We start from the raw sequence: 11,227 nt of genomic DNA, 5'->3' as shown, positions 1-11,227 counted from the left end.
AGGTAAATGTACACAGGTTTTCAAATGGAAATGTGCGGGGTGACCTTCCCTTTAAATGTTGATGGACACGTGATGGCTGGAACGTCACAGAGAAGGACATTCCAGTCCACTGCTACACGGGGGAATAAAGAGGCAGAAAAAGTAGTAGTGCGAGCATGTGGACGGGTAATTTGAAACGCGTGGGCAGTGCGGTGAGATATGCGCATCGGTGGGACGATGTAGGGTGCTTGATTAAGAGGGCTGTCAAAGAACTTGTGTAGCAAACAAAGGCTGGTAATGCGGCGGCGCACTGAAAGATTCGAAAGACCAGTTTCACGTTTAAGGGATGATATGCTTATGTTATATGAATATGAAGAATGTATGAACCTAGTGGCGCGGTTTTGCACAGACTCTAATTCATTTATCAAGTATACCTGGTGCGGGCTCCATATGGGAGCTGCATATTCTAGTTTAGTTCGGATTAAAGATTTATAGGCGAGAAGTTTGATGTCAGGTGGGGCATGACGCAAATGACGCTTCAAAAAATCCAGAGTTCGGTTCGCTGATGATATGACGTTCGTGATATGCGTGCGCCATGAAAGATCACTGGATAAGGTGACGCCTAGGTATTTATAGGATTTAATTTGTTCAAGAGTAGAGTTATCTATTACCGTAAGAAGAATGCAAGGGATTATGCTGGCGTTGAAAAGAAACGAGTTTGCATTTAAAGGGGTTAAGCTCCATCAACCACAGGTCGCACCATTGCTGTACACGATGAAGGTCATTTTGAAGTGCAGTTTGATCAGAGGAGTTAGTAATTTTGTGGTATAGAACACAATCGTCGGCAAACATGCGAATATGAGAAGATACATGCATGGGTAAATCGTTAATATATATCAGAAACAGAAGGGGTCCGAGGACGGAACCTTGGGGGACTCCCGATGTTACCGAGAGGGAGTTAGAATGTTTATTTCTAATATCGACAAACTGGGAACGGTTAGCAAGAAATTCTGAAATCCATGCAAGAATTTTGGGGTGCAGATTCAACTGGGCAAGTTTTAGTAATAGGCGTATGTGTGGTACCTTATCGAAAGCTTTAGCGAAGTCTAGAAAGATTGCATCAGTCTGGAAGTTACGGTCAAGATTAGCGTGCAAATCATGAGTAAATATAGCTAGTTGGGTTTCACAAGATAAAGATTTACGAAATCCATGCTGGGAAAAATGAAAGAAATTGTTAGCGTCCAGAAAGTTCATTATGTGAGTGTATATGACGTGTTCCATGATTTTGCATGAGACGCTGGTTAGTGAAATGGGGCGGTAATTTAGGGGTGATTGTTTGTTACCTGATTTGTGGACCGGAATGACCTTTCCCACTTTCCAGTCTTCTGGCAGCATTCCTGTTTTAAGCGACAATAAAAACAGCATCGACAAATACACTGCAATAATTTGTTTAGGGTTTTTTAACAGTTTAGAGTTAATGTTGTCAACGCCAGCCGATGATGAAAGTTTAAGTCTGTCGATAAGGGACGAAATTCCAGCAACAGAAAATTTCACTGGAGTCATTATCGGTAACGTCGTAGTAGGTGGCGAGGGAAGTGGCGAATCGGCGTCTTTTGTGAGTTTCCTTTTCAAGCAAGCGCTGACGTGAGTTTCCTTTTCTTTCACTCCCCTAGAACTGAACACACTCGAGTTCATGTTACCTTTCAGAAGCGGCCATCTTCCCCCTGTTTTTTTTTAATTACCACGCTCCTGGTTCTGTTTTACCTGCATTACCGTACTTGTGCAACTTTTCTCTGTGCACTCGGTCTTCCCTAATTTACCTGTTCAACCTCCCCGAGCACACACGTCAAGCGCGGCGCACCAACGCTCCTGCTAGCGGTGTTCAACAGAGAGAAGAGGATGTATTTAGAGCCGAATATCTCAGCACAACCCATATGCCGACGCAAACAATTTGGGTGGCTCTGAGAAGAGCCGTTGATTTGTCGTCGCTCATTGTGGCCCACGATGCACGCCTACTTGGAGTTGGTGTACTTGGTGACGGCTTTTGTGCCCTCGGACACCGCGGTCTGGATCTCCCGGCTCCTGATGGTCGAGCGCTTGTTGTAGTGAGCAAGGCGTGACGACTCGGCGGCGATACGCTCGAAGATGTCGTTCACGAAGCTGCTCATGATGGACATGGCCTTGCTAAAGACACCAGTGTCGGGGTGCACCTGCTTCAGCACCTTATACATGTAGATGGAGAAGCCCTCCTTCCTGCGGCACTTCTTCTTCTTCTTGTCCGTGGCGCGCACGTTCTTCTGCGCCTTGCCGTCCTTCTTGACGGCTTTCCCAGACGGTTGCGGAGGCATGATTTCGCGCAACACGAACGCAAGACGAGTGTCGAATGCGCATGTCACCCCAACCAAGTGGCTTTGAAAAGAGGAAAAAGGAAGAAAAAGTGCAGTCCCGTTACTGCCTCTCTTAATCGAGGGCACCGTCACAGTTATTCGCAGGGAAGCGGGGAATGGGAATTAAAGAGACAAAAGAGAAGAGGTGGGAGAAGGGTAGTGACAAACATTCGATCACTCGCATCACGCATGCGTGCGCAAGAAAACAAACGTGGCATACGTAACCGACCGAAAGACCGCCGTGAAGGCGGAGGCGAAGAATGCGCCCGAGTAGCGAGGAAACACACACACGCGCGCGCGCGCACACGCACACACACACACACACACACACACACACACACCACTTGAACATCGAATCTGAGGTCTCCGCAGTGTGTGCGCATGCACGAGGTGCAAGAGAGAAAAAAGAAAAATGGCGAGAAAAATTGTTTTTACAGGATGTGACGTTGCATTGCTTTTTATCTTTTTTTGGAAAGCAACTACTCTCGAGCTCGGTGTGCCCTCCCAGCATTTTTAAAGCGGACGCGGCCACGGAGGACACAACGCTAGAAATGAAAATATGGCCGTCACGAATGAGTGGTTTCCTTCCTCCATGCGAGCGCAGATATCTCGCGTTGTTGTGGCGATGTCGTACGTGTTTCTGTCGGCCAAAATATAAAGCAACCGCGAACGACGACCGCTGGTGTCAGACCTTCAAGTCTCATCGCCCACGGTAAGCCTAGTGCGTCGTTTTCACGCAGCTTGGTAATAGTGGTTATTCATTTCTGCTGCTCTTCACCGAATGTTGCTAGTTAACGTTGTGCCTACCTTGAAGGTTCCTTTTTTGTCGTCAGATGCCTGGACGATCAATTTCTACTGCACTTCCTGAGCGCGGCACGCTGAATTCATGGGCAGGTCGGCGCGAATGGTCTTCGTTACGTAAGCAAGCTATTTCATTGGTTTGTTTTGCTAAATATGCATTGGTAAGACAGCAGCATGTGTGCCGGCCCACGTGCTTCCTCACGTTGTAATTTCTTACCAGTATCGCATCATTCGGTTTCGCTGTCATCGTAGACGAATGCGTAATGTTTCGAAGCTGAACCACTTATGGCAAGCGTAAACTTGCCGATGCCCCGAACATTGTTCTCACTACAGGCAGCACTCTTTGTTCAGCTGCGTAGTTTTGGTGCCACTGAGTTGTAAACGTTTCTAGAAATGCGTCGTTTGATTTAAGTGGGGAAGCATGAGGAGCTGATGCACGTAATTGTATACAGTATAATCAGGAAAACCCGTATTTGGAAACTTTGTAGCATTAAGTCTAGAAATAATGGGAAACGCTTCATTAATTGCGTTTAGGGTTTCAGCCAATAGATAGCTCGACCGCGACATCATGAATGTAGCTTCGGAATGTACTGGCACTCCACGATTGAGCCTGACAGCGAACGAGCGGAGTCACTGCGAAAAAGATCTGGCCGGAACGTCTGCATGTCCAACGAAGGATGTATGAGATGTTTTGATGGTATTGAAAGGGTCGGGAAGCGAAAATGAAGCTGCCCGGCAGTAAATGACCCTGCTTCAATAGAGATGAGACATACAGATCCCAAAGCATTATCTTTAATTAATCATGCCATTTTGAATCTCTCGAGCTCCTAAACGTCCACGGGGCCTTGTCTACCACCATAGGATATGAAAATGAGACGTCAGTCTAACGTCATGGCAAGAAAAGTTATTAACACAGTGGTAGCCTTCGTTTGCTCAAAATGACAGATTTTTTTAGGAAGCTAGGACATAGCCAAAAATTAACAGCAATTCTCATGCTCTCAGCTGTGTATACCATAGAAGTACAGCGAAGGATCTGCCTATTTCTGTTTTCAAGTAAATCTGCGCTCTGTCACCTTTTGCCTTCACTCGCTTGGTGCCGCAGATAAGTTTTTTTTCTTGCTGGTTTCATTGGATTGCATTCTGCAGCGTGTTTTGGGTGGCTTCGTCCTCACTGTGCATACCGCATGCGTCATCATACGGTGCCGCACAACTTATCAAAGTGGAAACAACGTTTGTGACTACTTTTCAGTGCTGCCATCGAGACGATGTGATGCCACGAAGCTCGGTCAGTAAACGTAACTGGGTCACCATGTTTTGTCGACGATAGGATTGGCCGCCCTAAAGCAACGTCGGCTCTGCACTGGAGGAGAACGCGAGCTGGGAATCGAATGTAACGACTAAATGAACTTAGCGAGGTATAGTTGTGAATAAACCGACATGAATCTGAATACACATGTAGTTAAGGCTTTTCAAAAAACGTTTTATAATCCCTTTTATATGAAATGGCAGATGATGTGTCTTCACATACTTGTGTCTCAACACGGCGGTTTCAGTGACATCAAAGCATGTTATCTATAAGGGGAGCCTGTGAACTGCTCAATAATTGACTTTGCCGATGCCATGGGCAAACTAATACATCGGGCCTGGCTTACGGCTGCGCTGACAGTAGTTTGAATTCTGCGTTTATTAAGACGAAAGCCTTAAGCCCCTTGTGACGCGTGAGGTTCACCTTGAAAAATGCTGTGCGCAGTACGGAAATTTCCATCACCTTGGTGAGGTTAATAAAAGGAATAATAATAAATTAAAAAGGTGGAGATCAATCCAAAATCGAACCCGGGCACTCGAGCATTCTGCAACAGAGCCACGCCGGTGCTTAAAAAGCGCTGCTAGATCCTGTAGAGTATTAACTGAGCTTAGCTACAAGATGGGGCCAGTGAGTGCCCACATTTGGCCAAAATAGCCGTTGGTCAGTGATCTGACATATGCCACTTTGATGTCTTGTTAAATGATGAGGAAACAAAAATCCACAACAATATACTCAGACCAAGCACCTTGGTCGTGGTAATAAGATGACGACTGCACGTGACCACAATTACGGCGGCTGTGGCACTAGTGCTCCTTGTGGATGACTTCATGTGAATACCTTCTGTACAGTTGTCACACACAAGTAGTTTTGTTAACAAATGTAATCTCACGTGGCACAATTGCACGTGGCATCAGGCTACATGAATTTAGTTGGATCTTGACAACACGTAGCCGGGATTCTATCCTGCGACCCAGCCGCCGAATGCCTTAGCCACTATACCACTGTCATGGGTCCAACACGATACTGTGCCGTGGACTTGTTTACACTCTGATCGTGTTCGTATTGTCGCAAGGGGCTCCACACCTGCAGCCATGCGGCACGCACTTTAAAAGTGATTTTGAACATATTCTAGGCTATATTTGTCTTTGGTATTGCGTAGATGTGTGTGTCTCGAGATAAATAGATCTCGCTCATTATCTCGCCTTCAAAATTTTCTGGCGGCGCTCCTCTAAGTGCATTGTAGTAATAGTTATATATATATATATATATATATATATATATATATATATATATATATATATATATATATATATATATATATATATATATATATATTATGGAGTCTTGGTTTGGAAGACCTTTATTAGGCCCGAAGAACCGGCAGCCGACAGCTGAGATGATCGGACCAAGATGATGATGCTTCGCGACAACGATGAGGATGCATGAGCCACACATGATAATGATGATAATGTACCGGTGAAGAGGATGCGTATACTAAATGCCCACATCAATTCCCCCCACGTGAAAGCGGCCAGCCTGGCCGCGGCAAGTCAAGGGGACAAAGAACGTCGCATGAAGGGCTTCATACGGGAGACATGGACGACCTCTGTAGTTCGATAACGGCGATCTGCTGGGGCTACAAGTGGCGTCACGCGATAATTCACTGGTGAAGTCTCCAAGAACTGTGTACGGTCCAATAAACCGAGGCTGAAATTTGTCGCACAAACCAGGTGTGCGAACAGGCGTCAAAAGGAGCACTTCGTCTCCAGGTTGGAAGAATACATCACGATGCGATTCATCATAAACTAGCTTTCTGTCTTCCTGGCGGGCTTCAGTGTTTATACGAGCTCGTTGGCGGCACTGTGCGAGTCGTGAAACGTATTCCTCTGAAGAGGATGGAGATGAATTCACTTGGCAGGTAAAGAAGGAGACGTCCAGGAAAGTAGTAGGGGAGCGTCCATAAACTAGGTAAAATGGCGAGTAGCCGGTTGTTCGCTGAATGGCCGTATTGTAGGCGAAAGTGACGAATGGGAGAACAACGTCCCAGTTTTTGTGGTCTGGTTGAATATAGGCGGCGATCATGTCTGCAAGAGTGCGGTGGAATCGCTCAGTGAGGCCGTTAGTCTGGGGATGATAACTAGAGGCAGTCTTGTGAGTTGTGCCGGAGGCCTGAAGAAGTTCGTTCACTAGTTGTGAAAGGAAGGCCCTTCCACGGTCACTGAGCAACACACGTGGAGCACCATGACGCAGTATAATGGCTTGGAGGATGAAATCGGCAATCTCAGAAGCTGAACCTGTAGTAACGGATGCCGTCTCGGCGTAGCGCGTCAAATGGTCAATGGCTGTTACTATCCACCGGTTTCCAGCAGCACTGACTGGGATGGGGCCATAAAGATCGACGCCTACATCTTCGAATGGTGTGGCTGGGCACGGAAGAGGCTGTAGTTTACCGGCGGGAGCAGATGTTGGTAGTTTTCTACATTGGCAGGTAGTGCAGGACCCGACGTACCGAGCTACGCTAGTGGTAATGCCTGGCCAATAAAACCGACTTCGAAGGCGATCGTAGGTTTTATGGTAACCAAGGTGACCAGCAGTCGGATGGTCATGAAGTGCCCTGAGGACTTCGGACCGAAGCGATCGGGGTAGAACGGGAACCCAGCGCTGACCGTCAGGATGGTAAATTTTGCGGTACAGCACCTAGTTGTCCAGCTTAAATTGTGAGAGCTGGCGACGGAGCCTTGCATTAGGTGGACGGGAACTGCCAGAGAGGTAGTCTATAATACGTCGACAGTATGGGTCAGCCAACTGTCGAGAAGGAAAATCGTGCGGGTCGTCCGAAGGCAGCTGGTCCATAGAGGCGAGAGAGGAAACCGCCGTAGACGTGGACTCCGAGGGCGTGTTGTGCAAATTGACGGCTGAAACCCCGAGTGGAGTCGCTGGTAGTGGGCAGCGAGAAAGAGCATCGGCGTCACTATGCTTCCTGCCACACTTGTACACGATCTCAAAATCATATTCTTGGAGGCGTAGAATCCAGCGTCCGAGGCGTCCCGACAAGTTCTTGAGTGTCGAAAGCCAACATAAAGCATGGTGGTCGGTCACAATGGTGAAATGGCGGCCATGCAGGTATGGACGAAATTTCTGTACTGACCAAACGATGGCGAGGCACTCCTGCTCGGTGATCGTGTAGTTCCTCTCGGCTGCGGAGAGGACGCGGCTGGCGTATGCAACGACTCGCTCTCGCGAAGAGTTGTCGCGTTGCAGGAGCACGGCTCCTAAACCGCGGCCGCTAGCGTCTGTGTGCAGGAAGGTCGGTGCATCATCGTGAAAAAGAGCAAGTACAGGGTCGGTCGTGAGGGCACTCTTCAACCTGTCGAAAGCTGATTCACATTCCTGAGACCACTGAAAGGGCAAAGCGGAAGCAAGTAGCTTATGAAGTGGTGCGGCTATGGAGGCAAAGTTTTGTATGAATCGCCGAAAGTAAGAGGCGAGACCAAGGAAACTTCGCAAATCTTTTGGTTTGTCAGGGCGAGGGAAGCGAAGCACTGCAGCAGTTTTATCAGGGTCTGGGCGAATTCCGTCCTTGCTCACAATATGACCGAGTACCTTGATAGATCTGCTGGCGAAATGGCATTTTTTGGTGTTAATTTGAAGACCAGCGCCCGCAAGACAAGTCAGGACCTCGTTCAAGCGTTGCAGATGTTGAGAAAACGTCGATGAAAAGACAACAATGTCATCGAGGTAACATAGGCAAGTCTTCCATTTCAGGCCACGCAGCACGGTGTCAATCATGCGCTCAAAAGTTGCGGGCGCATTGCATAGACCGAACGGCATAACATTGAATTCGTATAGGCCGTCCGGCGTTGCAAACGCAGTTTTTTCTTTATCATCTTCGTGCATGGGGATTTTCCAATAGCCTGAACGCAAGTCGAGGCTCGAAAAGTATTCAGCATCCTGTAAGGAATCTAGGGCGTCGTCGATGCGTGGCATGGGGTATACGTCCTTTCTAGTGATCTTATTGAGTGCTCGGTAATCGACGCAAAATCGTACGGAACCGTCTTTTTTACGCACCAAAACCACTGGAGACGACCAAGGACTGGTTGAGGGTCGGATTATCTCCCGTTGCAGCATATCGTCTACGTTTTCCTCAATGATTTTTCGTTCGGCTAGGGAGACGCGGTACGGACGACGATGCACAATGGATGTTCCGTCGGTCTGAATACGATGTGCTGTAGCAGTTGTCTGACCCAGGCTGGATGAATGAACGTCAAAAGAGTTTGCATGCTTTTGCAACAAATCAAGCAGCTGCTGCTTCTGCAAGTCTGTCAAGTCCTTGTTGATGGCTGCTGTAAAGGCCGAGGAAGCAGCATGATCTCCAGGATGGCCTTTAGAGGAGGCAGGGGTAAGAGGCACGACGCACACAGGCTCCAGATCGGCAACGCAGGCGACAGTAGTGCCCCGCGGCAGTAAAATTTTATCTGGTGTGGTGTTCGTAGCAGCGAGGACAGCTGATCCATCGTTGAAGCGAGCCACACCTGATGCCAGAGCTATGCCTTTATTAAGGCAATACGGTGACGGAGTGACCAAAATGTCACCAGAGTCGACGTCGTTGGACAAAACTGTCACTAATTGATGTTCGTTTGGTCGTAACTCGATGTCTACTGCAGCGATGAGTCGAAGTGGCCTGTAGGTTTCGTCGTTGAGCAAGTGGTCCGTGTCAGTAAGATGGACGACACGTTGTGCACAGCAAATAGCCGCAGAAGCAGAGGAAAGAAAGTCCCAGCCTAAAATGAATTCATGGGAGCACGGGGATAGCACAGCAAATTCTATATGATGAAGAATTTCGTCGATTAGTACACGGGCAGTACAGAGAGCGGAAGGGCGAATCATTGTTCCCTGGGCTGTAACCAGTGTCGGTCCATCATAAGGCGTCGTGACTTTTCGAAGACGGGCACACAAATCAGCACGAATAACAGAAAACGCAGCCCCAGTGTCCACCAAAGCATCAACGTCCACTCCCTCAACTGTGACCACAATCATATTGCCACGTTCCATTTCCCAAGTTTTTGTTATCGTCCGAAAACACCGCACGATTCTCAGCGCAAACCGCGCCTGCAGTTTTTTAGAAGGTTCCGGACTGTAGTAGATCATTTCGATAAGATCACGCCCACTGTGCGAACGGTACAGATTGTTCTGGAAGCTACGCCACCGCCAGCGATAACGCTAGAACATTCGACGGCAAGAGTATAAATGCCGACGCGCTTCGCCGCTTGTCAGTTCTTGATCGAAGGCCGACGCTCCGTTCGCCGCTATCAGTCTGAGACTGCTATCTCTGCGAGACTGCTGCTGTAATTAGACTTTCTGGTTACCGGGCACAGGTTCGCCCAAATAAACAGTTAAATCCCAACAAGAAGTCTCCTGTCTTCGGCCACGTCACGACCCCGTGACATTTGGTGGAGGTGCTGCTTCGTTCATGTACCGGACGCCCCCGTCAAGCCGTGAACCCAGCCCACGTCGCGAAGAAGACGCCGACGCCAACCAGGAGCAGCGAACAAGCCGCCGACAGCAAGGGCTACCACCGGAGTACGGGCTTCTACACGACAAGCCGCGGAAGACTAAGGCCATGACCGCGACTGCAGCCACAATGACAACCGCAGCGTCCCAGCCCACGATGGTCATGCATCAACCTAGGGAACCACCAATTTTCCATGGGTCATCGTTCGAAGACCCGGAGTCCTGGCTAGAGACATACGACCGTGTGGCCGCCCTCAACCACTGGGACCATGACGAAAAGCTGCGTCGTGTGTTCTTCTATTTAGAAGACACCGCAAGGACCTGGCTCGAAAATCGGGAGTCCACGCTCCGAACGTGGGATGTTTTCTGCGGCGCATTCCTGCAAACGTTCGCGAGCGTCGCTCGAAAAGAGAGGGCCGCTGCTTTATTAGAGACCCGGGTTCAGCTACCAAATGAAAATGTCACCATTTTCACAGAAGAAATGACCCGACTATTCCGTCACGCTGACCCAGACATGCCTGAGGAGAAAAAAGTTCGTTTCCTCATGCGAGGGGTCAAACAGGAGCTCTTCGCGGGGCTGATAAGAAACCCACCAAAAACCGTCCAAGAATTTGTAGCCGAAGCGACCACTATTGAAAAGACCCTGGACATGCGCACCAGACAGTATAATCGTCACCTGACTGCAGACTGCGCTGCTGCTCAAGCCAGTAACTCCGGAGACCTGCGTGAAACGATCCGAGCGATCGTGCGTGAAGAGCTGCGCAAGCTGTTGCCTTCGGCGCAGCCTCAAGTGGATTCGATCGCCGACATTGTGCGAGAAGAAGTTCGGCAATCGCTTCAAATTCCCCACGCACCGCGGCCCGAACCGGAAGCTATGAGCTACGCCGCTGCACTGCGCCACAACGCTCCTCCAGGTCCACGCCAAAACGCCGCCCCATCGCACTTCCGTCGACAGACGCCACCGCCGCCACCACCCCCACCGACGTCATACCGTTCGCCAGCGGCCCAGCGCAGTGCACCGAGGAAGACTGACGTCTGGCGCACCCCTGACCATCGCCCGCTCTGCTACCACTGCGGCGAGGCCGGACACACATACCGCCGTTGCCAGTACCGACAGATGGGATTGCGTGGCTTCGCCGTCAATGCACCGCGCCCACAGCCAGGAGAACGACCACGTGACATCGCCGACTACCTGACAGGAACTCGGTGGACACCACGAAGCCCTTCGCGTTCGCCGTCGCCC

At 49.3% G+C, this 11,227-nt stretch overlaps 1 long non-coding RNA gene across 3 annotated transcripts in view; it reads left to right on the top strand.

Moving 5' to 3' along the window:
- Positions 1-2,881: 2,881 nt before the first annotated feature.
- Positions 2,882-11,227, top strand: part of LOC142783758 (uncharacterized) — a 45,650-nt gene continuing 37,304 nt past the window's right edge. For 2 of the 3 annotated variants that reach the window (XR_012888446.1, XR_012888445.1), the window contains exons 1-2: positions 2,882-3,078; positions 3,200-3,284. This is a non-coding gene — a long non-coding RNA (uncharacterized LOC142783758). Of the gene's footprint in view, positions 3,079-3,199; positions 3,285-4,416; positions 4,618-11,227 lie in introns of those variants that run through there. The other variant, XR_012888444.1, reaches the window with a different exon arrangement.

The sequence above is a fragment of the Rhipicephalus microplus genome, unplaced genomic scaffold (assembly GCF_043290135.1).
Source record: "Rhipicephalus microplus isolate Deutch F79 unplaced genomic scaffold, USDA_Rmic scaffold_12, whole genome shotgun sequence".
NCBI lineage: Eukaryota > Metazoa > Arthropoda > Arachnida > Ixodida > Ixodidae > Rhipicephalus > Rhipicephalus microplus.
Note: the sequence above shows the minus strand (reverse complement) of the source record. Positions and strands in the feature narration are given on the sequence as shown.